General features: G+C 32.2%; 1 long non-coding RNA gene across 16 annotated transcripts; it reads right to left on the bottom strand.

Annotated features, from left to right (window-relative positions):
- Positions 1,952-5,782, bottom strand: LOC107639498. Of its 16 annotated transcripts, none has more exons than XR_002361363.1 (9): positions 5,537-5,782; positions 5,320-5,418; positions 4,952-5,045; positions 4,749-4,832; positions 4,129-4,653; positions 3,387-3,648; positions 3,226-3,294; positions 2,917-3,007; positions 1,952-2,182 (listed from the first exon to the last, which is right to left on the bottom strand). It is a non-coding gene; the product is annotated as an uncharacterized LOC107639498 (long non-coding RNA). The 16 variants fall into 16 exon arrangements; XR_002361362.1 differs by having other exon boundaries at positions 5,320-5,353; positions 5,537-5,780; XR_002361372.1 differs by lacking the exon at positions 5,320-5,418 and having other exon boundaries at positions 3,377-3,430; positions 3,554-3,648; positions 5,537-5,779.

Here is a 10,601-nt window from a genome sequence, read left to right on the forward strand (position 1 = left end):
GTCTCATTAGACTTGATTATGAATAAATTTGTAGGTTGTGTGTGGAAAAAGAAAGAAGCTGTAAAATTCCTACGTTTCTATAATTAAATAATAAAAAAAAAAAACTAGTCTTATAACTGATCAAATGAGTTGAAACGACAAAAAAGAAAAATAATATACTAGTATAGTAGTATGAAAGCATAATTTATATTGTTCCAGTTGACTTGAGACTTTTGGCACCACCAACTTGGTCTTCTTGTAAGATGGACTAACTTTCCAATTCCATGCTTCAAAATCTAATTAAGTTCCAACAACCACAAAGATATCACTAATTAAAATGGTAGAAGTGGTACACTATAATTCTATGTTCACAAGAAATTAATTATATAGAAAGACAGATACGCTTCGTAAACCAACAAACAATCCATTAATCCAAGTTACATCCCACTGACTAACCCCAACCTTTAGCTGCCTAGCAAAGCCACTCGTGATATCGGGTGGAATTTTTTCGTACATAAATACTATTTTATCTTTTTAAAATAATTGTTGGGCTGGTAGAATCTTATGGAACACTATTTTAATAAATATCATTATCATGTTAAATAATAATTTTATATGCCAAAAAAAATGTTCAATAATAATTTTCAAAAGAATCATTCATTTAAAAAAAGTGTTGTATAGTGTGGTACTAAGTTATACTATAGGAAATTTATCATATGTTCACCGACAAACACCGAAACATGATATTCAGTAGTAGAAAACTGTTGCCAATTTTGCTTTTGTCATTTAGTAAATATTGTAATTGTTGAGTTTGGAAACTTAAAATGGCGATGAAATATTATTAAAATATAAATTAAGAAATTATTAAAATATTATTAAGTATTTAAATTATTTTTAATTAGTTGTTTGATGTTATTATTAGTGTGTAAAAAGAAAATTTAATTTTTTATTGGGCCAATTAATAGAAGTCCGTTTTGGTTTCTAAACAAATTTAAGTCCATTACCAATTGTTTATTTCAAATGGCTAAACCTTGTAAAGATAGTAAGAAACAAGTGGCCCAAAATCTTGAAGGAACTCATTCGGTGATCACAAGGCAACCTCTTCAAGTTACCAAAAGCCTAATATGTGACTTTATTTCTTGGTTACTGAAAATGAGAATTCAATTGAGTTTAATGTAATTGAAGGCTTCTACTGAAAGCTTCTTTTCTTCTCTTTCTTCTCTCTTGTTTCGATCAAATCAATCTTTCATTCAAAGAAGAAGAAAGAAGAAAAATAGAAGACACAGAAGGTTAAATTTGAAGAAATACAAAAGGATTTTTGCCAAATCAAAGCAAGAAAAAAGGTTATAGTCCAGTTGCTAAGCTCCCTTGGTCAAAGCTCAACAAAAATCTGTTTTTTCATTTGTGCATCACCGAGGATCAAGAAAAAAGCACCAAGGTCTCATGCATGGAAGAGGAAACCATGGAGAATGTGAAGCCACCTTGGGTCAGAAGCTTATCAAGGATCAAAATTAATTCTTGGGGTTAAAGTCACACTACAAGATTTTTGTTTATTTGTAGCAGTTTTTTTTTTCCTTATTTATGGAGGTTTATAACCCCCACCAAATGGTTTGTGGGAGTTCCCAAAACTCCCAAAATTTGAGGTGCCACAAGGTCTTTTGTGGGAGTTTTTAAAAACCTCCACAATCTATTTAGTGGAGGTTTTGTATGTGTTTAGTGAAAGTTTTATATTAGACTTTTGTGACAATTTTAAATCACTTTTGTGGTAGTTTAAAACCCCCACAAATTGATTTTTTAATTTAACAAAAAAAAAATTATTTTGTGAGATTTTCAAACCTCCACAAACCCTGTAATTATTTATTTATTTATTTTTAATTTTAAATCATTCATTAATCTCATCTCATTTACATACTCTCAAATTAAAAATTTATTTTTTAATATCATAAATAATAAACACACTCAAAGATAAGTCTTAAACACCAATTCGGTTCAAGAATTTCATAAAATCACCACAAAACAAGATAATCCAACTAAATTCAATACACAATTATAAGCTTCAAAGTTAAGCCAACCCAACTAAACAAGATAATGAAGTACTAATCAATTTCACACTGCCATCTATATGATTCCTGTGATTCACTGTCCCTCTAATCTCCTTCAAGGCTTGTGCCTTTTCTTCTGCTTCATGCTCCAATCTTTTGTACTGTAAACAGAACAAAAACCAACTCACATTGTTAATCATAAGCTGAGTTGATAGGAAAAGGATACAAGGTCAATCTTGAAGTGCATACAACTTTTAAGGTTGAATTATAGAAATTTTATATGGTCTTGAGACTGTCTGAGACTTAAGACTCAAAAAAATATAATAAAATTTTATTCTAAAGCTATTATTTTAATAATTTAAAAAAGAAACTCTCACAACACCCTGACAATACTGCTAACCACATTGCAATTTATATTGATAAGAAATGAGATCTAAAATTCTAGCACACATATAGAGAAAGAAATAAATATATAGATTAACTTGCTAAAGAGAAAATGACGGAAAATTTTAATTTTCATTTTGTTGATATGCTTCCTAGGACCTTAGGAGTATTATTGAAAATGATTGTAGAGAAATTCCCATACCCCAAATGATTATAGCTTAGTTTTCTCTTCTAATGAGCTTAAGTCCCGTTTTAATTTAAAAAATCGTAAATAATAATAGTAATAAAGAAAATTGCATCAATTTAATACTTAAACTATGCACATGATATCAAATTAATACTGATATTCAAATATTCATTTTTTTTAAATATTTTAATATTATTGCTGCACGGCTTCTTTTCTTAGATTGTGAGTCTAGCTGCACACATTACATATAAATAGAATTAATAAACGAGAAAAGAAACATATATGTATATATTCCACAAATATTTCATACATCTAAGGTCTAACCTTGACTTTCTTGAGGAGTTCAGGATCAATATCAATATTATATTCATCAACCATGTAATCTATCATATTCACTGACATTTTCTCATGGGACCTGAAAGTAATGTTAATTCAAAAGGATAAATTCTCAACCAACACATAGTTGCAGGTCTAGAAAGTCAATTTAACTCCTTAAATAGAAATAAACAAACCCAGAAAATATATTCTTTAGATAATTTCATCACCTGATTTGTGGATAATAGCATCAAAATAGAGCACCAATATCACACTATTTTTAATTGAATTTCAATGATGCATGATTCTACAACTAACCTGAACCAAGTCTTTTTCCTCTATAATTCCCTTAACAGTTCCTCCCTTGGATAATAGCTCAAATAGTATCTGCAAATGCATGAACAAATTGTATGAACAAAGTACGATGGAAGCTTAGAACTTAGCTAGGCACCACTCGTTAGTGACGAACCAAGCTATACCTCCTTGCCAATCTTGCCACTGATGACTCCATCTTTAATGGACACTATCAACTCAGACAGCTCATCAGGTGTAAGCTTTATTTCATTTATGCTCAACTTTTAGTTTTTCATCAAGGCATGAATAGAAGAAATAGAAAACAATGACACTATAGAAAGAGACACATTACTGTTGTAATTCAGGAGCTTCTCAATGAGGTCAACATGCATCATAAGCATACGCCTACAACAACAACGAGCCAGCTCCAAAGCATCCAGCGCATCTCTGCAATCCGTGATGTTAAGGTAACCATATTAGACCTAACTAATCAACTAAAATGCCATCAGCAGTTAAGGAAAACTGAAAAAGCAATACCAGATTTTACATATTGAACATAGGCAACTACATGTTGAATTGAAAAGGTTAAAATAATGTACAACAATCAAATAGCTTCTGAATAGACCATGACTAATCAGGATTTGTTTACCATCCATCCTAAACCATTGACTACTCATACTACCGTTTTGCCAAGCATGTTAGATCCAGTAAATTAATAACTAATTAGATAGACAAACAAGTGAAAAAATCAATCTTTCTATCTAACTCGGCTATGAATAACATAGCTATACAAAATCAATAACAGGATTATAAGATGTAACATATGTATAATAAAGGCAGTCGCAACAGTAATAAAATATATAGGGTATAAACCCTAACCGAGGAAAACTAGGAATTGAAAGTATGAAGAAAGAGGGCAAAACTGACCCTTCAGAGTAATTTGACTGAAGAAGGTCCAAATATGCATCCCCATTTGTTTCCGATAACCTATAAACAAAAATTGAGCACCAATTATCCAAAGACTTATTAAATAAACCCTGAAACCGTGAAAAAGAGAGAACAATAGTGTGTTGAAATGCAAGGAAAAAGAGAAAATCATCTTTCCACAGGTGAAGCAATGGACTGGGATAATCATTTTGCTCCTTCTCTGCACACTCTGGAAGCTTCTCTAAGAGGCAGCGTTCTGTTTCAACTTAAAATTAAATCATCAACTTAAAAGTAAAATTTCCCATGAATAATTAAAAGATGCAAGAACGGTAAGAAATTGGTCAAAATCAAGCAAAAAATGTCATTTTACCTCATCTAAAACTATGAAAGCCCTAGCCCTAGAAGATTTTCTTCAAACCTTACCTCTTTGCTAGGGAAGCAAATATTGAAGAAGCCACACAAAGTCCAACCATAAAAGCGGATGATAAAACTCCATCCTCAACATTATTCAAGTTAAAATCCCCTCTACACACAAAATTATTTTATCAATAACTACTAAATTGCTAAAAATTTTATGTTCTACATGTTAAAAAAAAATCAATAAATAGGTTCTTACTCACTTTACTTACTTTACTTGTTTCCCTTGCTAACAGAGGTGGCGATTCAGGCTCTCTTATAAAGGAGAGAACGACAAAAGATAATATCTGAAGGGAGTAACAAAATGTCTCATTCTTTTTTTTTTTTTCTATTAATCAATAGGTCATTAATAAAGTAAGGAAACATCATTATGCAACATTTGCTTCAAATCTTTCTTAGTCCCTACCTCAATCAAAATTTTGTGTCACTTCATCAAAGCTGGTGACTTATTCCTCCATCAGATTCTCTATATACAATGAATTCTTGGAATTATCCTTCTTCTGCAACAATTTGAACCAAGCGACAATAAGAATACAGAGTTGAATAAAAAATAGAATTAAGTTTTTAACAGATTTTTAGCAGAAAAAGAAGCAATCAATCAGCTTTATATTATCATTCCATAATGAAATTGCATCAACAAAATTAAATTAACAAAGGTGAAAGCATATTTAGTTATTTACAAGATCAAACGGAGAGAGTAATAAATCTCCAATAGCGTAAATCAGAGAAAATAAAATCTATCCATAGAAAATGAAAGAAAAACTAAAAAAGAACCTTGAACTTTTCTGAGGATATCATTGAACACTTTCTGAGTTAACAAGGACAACAACCAAGGATATCAATGAATAATCGCAAAAGTAACAAAAGCCGAATCTAAAATCAGAGAAGTAATCAATCAAACCAGATCAGAGAAGTAATCGGAAAGATTCCAAGAAGAACGAAAAGAGAGAGAGACAGAGACAGAGAGTGAGAGGGAAATCTCAAACGTTACCGCGTCGCGACCAGAGCAGACGATGCGTCGACAGAGGAGACAACGGGAAAAGAGATTAACGAAGCATGTGGTGGCGGTGGCGGTGGCAGTGGCGATGGCGGCAAGGAGACGAATGGATGTGGTGGTGATGGCGGTGGCGATGGAGGCGGCGATGGTTGCGAGTTTTAGGGTTTCGACGAGATCTCTCTCACACGAAGTGTGTGCCAGTTTGTAAATGAGAATTTGGATAGAATTGATTTTGCAAACTTGATTTTGATGAAAAGTAAGTTTGTGTTAAAGTGATTTATGTTTGGCAATCTTTATATTAAAATGGATTATAGTAAAATAAATATTGTTTGGATTATGCTACTCAAAATCATTTTTAAAAAAAAAATTACTAAAAGAGACATCAATTTAAATAATTTTTATATTATCCTATCATTTTACTTTAGATATTTGAATAGATCTTAGTAATTCATTTTATAATAAAATATTTATCATATATGAAAGAGAGTACTAAAAATGATAAAAAAAATTAAATTTTTTACCTTGGTAGTGATCGAAACAAATCTAAAAAATTTTGATAAAAAAAAAATTCAAAACAAAGAATACACAACAACTGAACGAAGAACTACTATGAAAGTCATGGTTACTTGCATCTTTTTATAGAAGAGAATGGAGGGTAGGGTTGGTAGAAAAGGAATAAATTTTTCACTTAATTCCTCCAACAGTAATTAACTTTCTCAACGTGAACGCAGAAGCTAGAAATTTTAGCTTCACGTAAACGTACGTTCAGAGGTGAAAGTACTTCTGGGTTCAGAGTTCTAACAAATTGCCAAACATAAAAATAGGACGTTCAAGACACTTCTCTCTTCTCTAACGTGAACCCCAAACACACCCGAAGCCTCTTTCACGTTCTAGCTCTGAGGGTTTGTTTGGAGTGGGGTTGAGAATTTTAATTATGTGTAATAGTTGGGGGAGTTTTAATAATTATGCAAGGGAGTTTTTATAATTTGCCACAAATAAAATATTTTGTGTAGGTTTTCAAAAACTCCTACTAGAAAACCTTCACTAAATATTAAAAAATTTGTAGTGTCAAGATCAATTGCCAAGATTGAAGAAAATAAAAAAAGGTTGAGAGGTACATGCAAACAGATTCGGTTTCTCTCTCTCTTCTCAATTTGAACTGCTGCTGCTCTAAGGTTGGAGAAGAAGTTGCTGGGTTGGTTAAACCGATTTCAACCTTGGAAACTTCCCCTTCTATATTAAGGGTGAATGACCAAGGGTTGAGATCAAGGAGAGTAAGTAAAAAAGCACAAAGTTCTCATAGCTACCCAAAAGCTACCTGAGTTCTTCTCCTTCAATGATGTTCATTTAGTTTTTTTTTTCTTAGTTTTGTTTGTCTGAGTCTCATGGTAAAAGGTAAACATGGTCAGGTTTGTAAGAAAAAGTCAATGAGAGATAAAAGGCAATGAGCAAAATTAGAGAAAAAGTCATAGATGTCTCAGAATTTCTTTGTACATCTTTCTGTTGTAAGTATGATCCTGTGGGATTTCCTTACAAGTTGGGTTAGCACTTTACTATTGAAAGCTTGGTTTGAGTCCAAGTCAAATTCAGATTGGGGTTAGAATCTGGATTTATCCCAGATAGGATTGTAGATCCTAGGAAAGAATTGGTGTTTGTAATCTTGAAAAGGATAGTGAAATTCTATCATTGTTGTAATGGAGACTGGATGTAAACTACATTGTACCTAGTAGCTGAACCAGGATATATCTGGTGTCAATTCTTCTTTTCTACTTCTTTTCAGTTTCTGGATCTCAGGAGACAAAATGAAAAATATCTCTCAACTTGTTACAAGACAAAATTAAAATGTCTCTCAACTAGTTATGAGACAAAAGTGAAAATATCTCCTGAAGTCAGTTGAAAAAATAAAAGTAATACTCTGAAAAAAGGAAGCTAAGATTCAACCCCCTCTCTTAGCCACTAATTACCATCAATTGGTATCAGAGCTTCGTCTCAAAAAGATCAAGCTTTGCAGTTTGGAGGAAAGATCCTGATGGCAAACAATAGGGGTTCAAATTTGGTGGCCTATACTCTGGCTGAAGAGCAATCAAGCAACAGACCACATTCTTCAATGGGAAGAACTACAACTACTGGAAAGAAAGAATGAAGATTTTTGTTCAATTTGTAGATTATAGACTTTGGAAGATAATTCTAAAAGGCCCACAATTTTCAACCACAACAGGAACTGATGGTGTGGTTATTCCCAAGGCTGAGGCTGATTGGAATGACGATGTCAGGAAGAAAATAGAGCTCAACACTAAAGTTGTCAACCTGCTTAATTGTGTTGTCAGTTTTGAGGAATATCGACGGGTATCAAGATGCACAACAACAAAGAAAATCTGAGACAAACTACAAGTTACTCATGAAGGCACAACCCAAGTCAAAAGATCCAGAATAGACATGCTAAACAGAGAATACAAAATATTCTCAATGAAGGAAGGAGAAACAATTGATGAAATGTTTGAAAGATTCAACGTTATCATCACTGGCTTGGATGCTATGGGAATCAAACATTCAAAATCTGTGCTTGTGAGGAAGATATTGAGATGTCCCACTAAAGAGTGGAAAACCAAGGCTATAGTAATAGCTGAGAGTAGTGGCATTGATGAAATGGCTTATGATGATCTGAGAGGAAACTTACTTGCTTTTGAAAATACTTATTTAAAAAAAGATACAAAAAAGAAAGAAGTTGCTCTCAAATCTGTCACTGAATCTCTGGATGATAAATTCAGCGATAACTTATCAGAGGATGATTTTGTTTTGTTTGTTAAAAAATTCAGGAGGATGATGAAGTAGAAGGAAAGAAACAAAGGAGGCAGCTCAAGAAAACCTAAGAAGGATTTAAGCAAAATCATCTGTCACAACTGCAGAGAAGCTGGTCACTACAAGTTTGACTGTCCAAAACTGAAGAAAGATGACAAGCCAAAAAGGAAAAAGAAGAAGGGACTCATGACATCTTGGGAAGACTTGGAAAATGTAACAACCCAGTTTTCGGGTACACAAGATCTTTTCTGAAGATACGGAGTTTTCCGGAAGATCAGTGAAGGGAACATCTCTGACATATCATCAAGCACATCAACTATATCATCATTACGTCATCAATAAGCAAGAACCTCTTTTGAGATAAGTTTGACGACACAATCGCGAAGAACCTAGTTTTTGAACCGTATCGGTTAGGACCTTTTGGTTCTGGTTTTCGTAATTAGTCTTAGTTTGAAGAACCGGACTTGATTCATGAGAGAAGAAATATAGTAATATGATATTATTATTATTATATTAATATTAGAGATGCTTGAATAATATTATAGTATTACTTTATCTGTTTTAGTTAAAAATAGGAGATCGGTTTAACCGAGTTCACAGTCTACTGGTGCAGGTTAACACCAGCACTCTCTGATGATTTTAGCAATGCTAATGCCTCATCATATACCTTCTATTCTCATGTTAATCATGTTACTAGTGTCATTTATACTAGTAGCTCAGTATTAATCTCTAGAAGTGTTGTTAAGTGCATGTTCTAATACATCTAGTTTTAATAATTATACACCTGAGATATTTTTCAACCACCTCCCTAACTAGCCAATCATCATCAAGCACAACTTTCCTTAGCCCCCAAGACACTCCAAGGCTGGTCATTTGCTCCCTTTTTCCGAAAATGACAAGAGAGAAAAGAGAGAAACTTTCATGACACTTATATCTTCAAAGCTTGATTTCTTCTAAACTAAAACTCAAATCAAAACTCCACTCCGACCAAAATGATCATTTCTTCTTTTTCTATATAACCATGTAACATATCAAGGCTGAAAATAAGGTGAGATGGCTGTCTTCCTCCCTCTTCAATTTGGTTTTCAAGGAAAACCATGCTAAACATGTGTTTTCTTGATGTTCTTCCTTAGATCTCTTGCTTAGCTTGACTTGTGAGCCAAGAATCTTCCATTCCCAACATGTTTAAGGTGAGGAATCCTTTCCTAACATGTTGATTAAGGTTTGGTCAGTTGAGATTTTATGGATTCAAAGTTGTTCTTGATGTGTTTTAGGAGAAAAAAGTGCAAAAAGAACACCTAAAAGCATAACTGGATTTGAGGCAGCAAATCAAAGTAGGGTTTGGTAAAATTAATCTTGATTAATTATATTTTATTTGTGTGATTATGATATGATTTGGCTGTGCTTGAAATTGAAGGTTTATATGAGTGATTCTTGTTGAAATTTTGATGAAAATTTGATGAAATTCAAGCTATGAATTTGTGTTCTTGGAGTTGCTGGAAACCAAAATCCTAACCCTCAAATTGAGGTTCAAATTGTGTTAAAATCAAGTGAAGACGGGGTTTTAGTGGCTGGAAATTTATTATGAATTATGGTAAAAATCGGTTATTGAAAAGATTGAAAAACGGGTGAAAACAAAGAAAGAATCTGAAAAATTTACGAAGAACACTTTGAGTGTAGTGAAGAACAATGAAGAACACCTTTTTGATCCATAAAAGGGCAAGGAAGTAAATATTTTGGTGTTTGAAAGGTTATTTTGTAATTTCCAAAAGTTATGGTGGTTAAAGTAGAAATATTAAAAATTACGAGTGGTAAAAAGTAAATTTTAAATGTTAAAAGGTAAAAAGGGGTAATTTTCAAAAACATATTAATAAAATAATAAATAATAATAAAATATTAAATAATAATATTTAATCAAAAATAATATTTTAATAAAAATAATAAAATAATGTGAAAAAGACAGTTTTTCGTAAAAGCTTTACAAAAAGATAACTTTAAACTCAGAATCTCATAATTATCTTCATAAAATACTTAGAGAGTGGTAATAACATACTAGTGAGGCAAAGATAAAGGAAAGATAAAAAGTTAAAGAAAAGATGAAAATCGAAGAAAAAGTCTGTAAAGTTTTAATGACAGAAACAAACAGAGATTAGTAAACAAACTAGGAGCAACATTGTTAGTATTTGAGTTGCACCTAGGGTTAGGTATAATATGAAAAGTTAAACTATTTCAGTATAGACTTAATAGACCTATACTTAGG

The sequence above is a fragment of the Arachis ipaensis genome, chromosome B04 (genome assembly GCF_000816755.2).
Source record: "Arachis ipaensis cultivar K30076 chromosome B04, Araip1.1, whole genome shotgun sequence".
Lineage (NCBI taxonomy): Eukaryota > Viridiplantae > Streptophyta > Magnoliopsida > Fabales > Fabaceae > Arachis > Arachis ipaensis.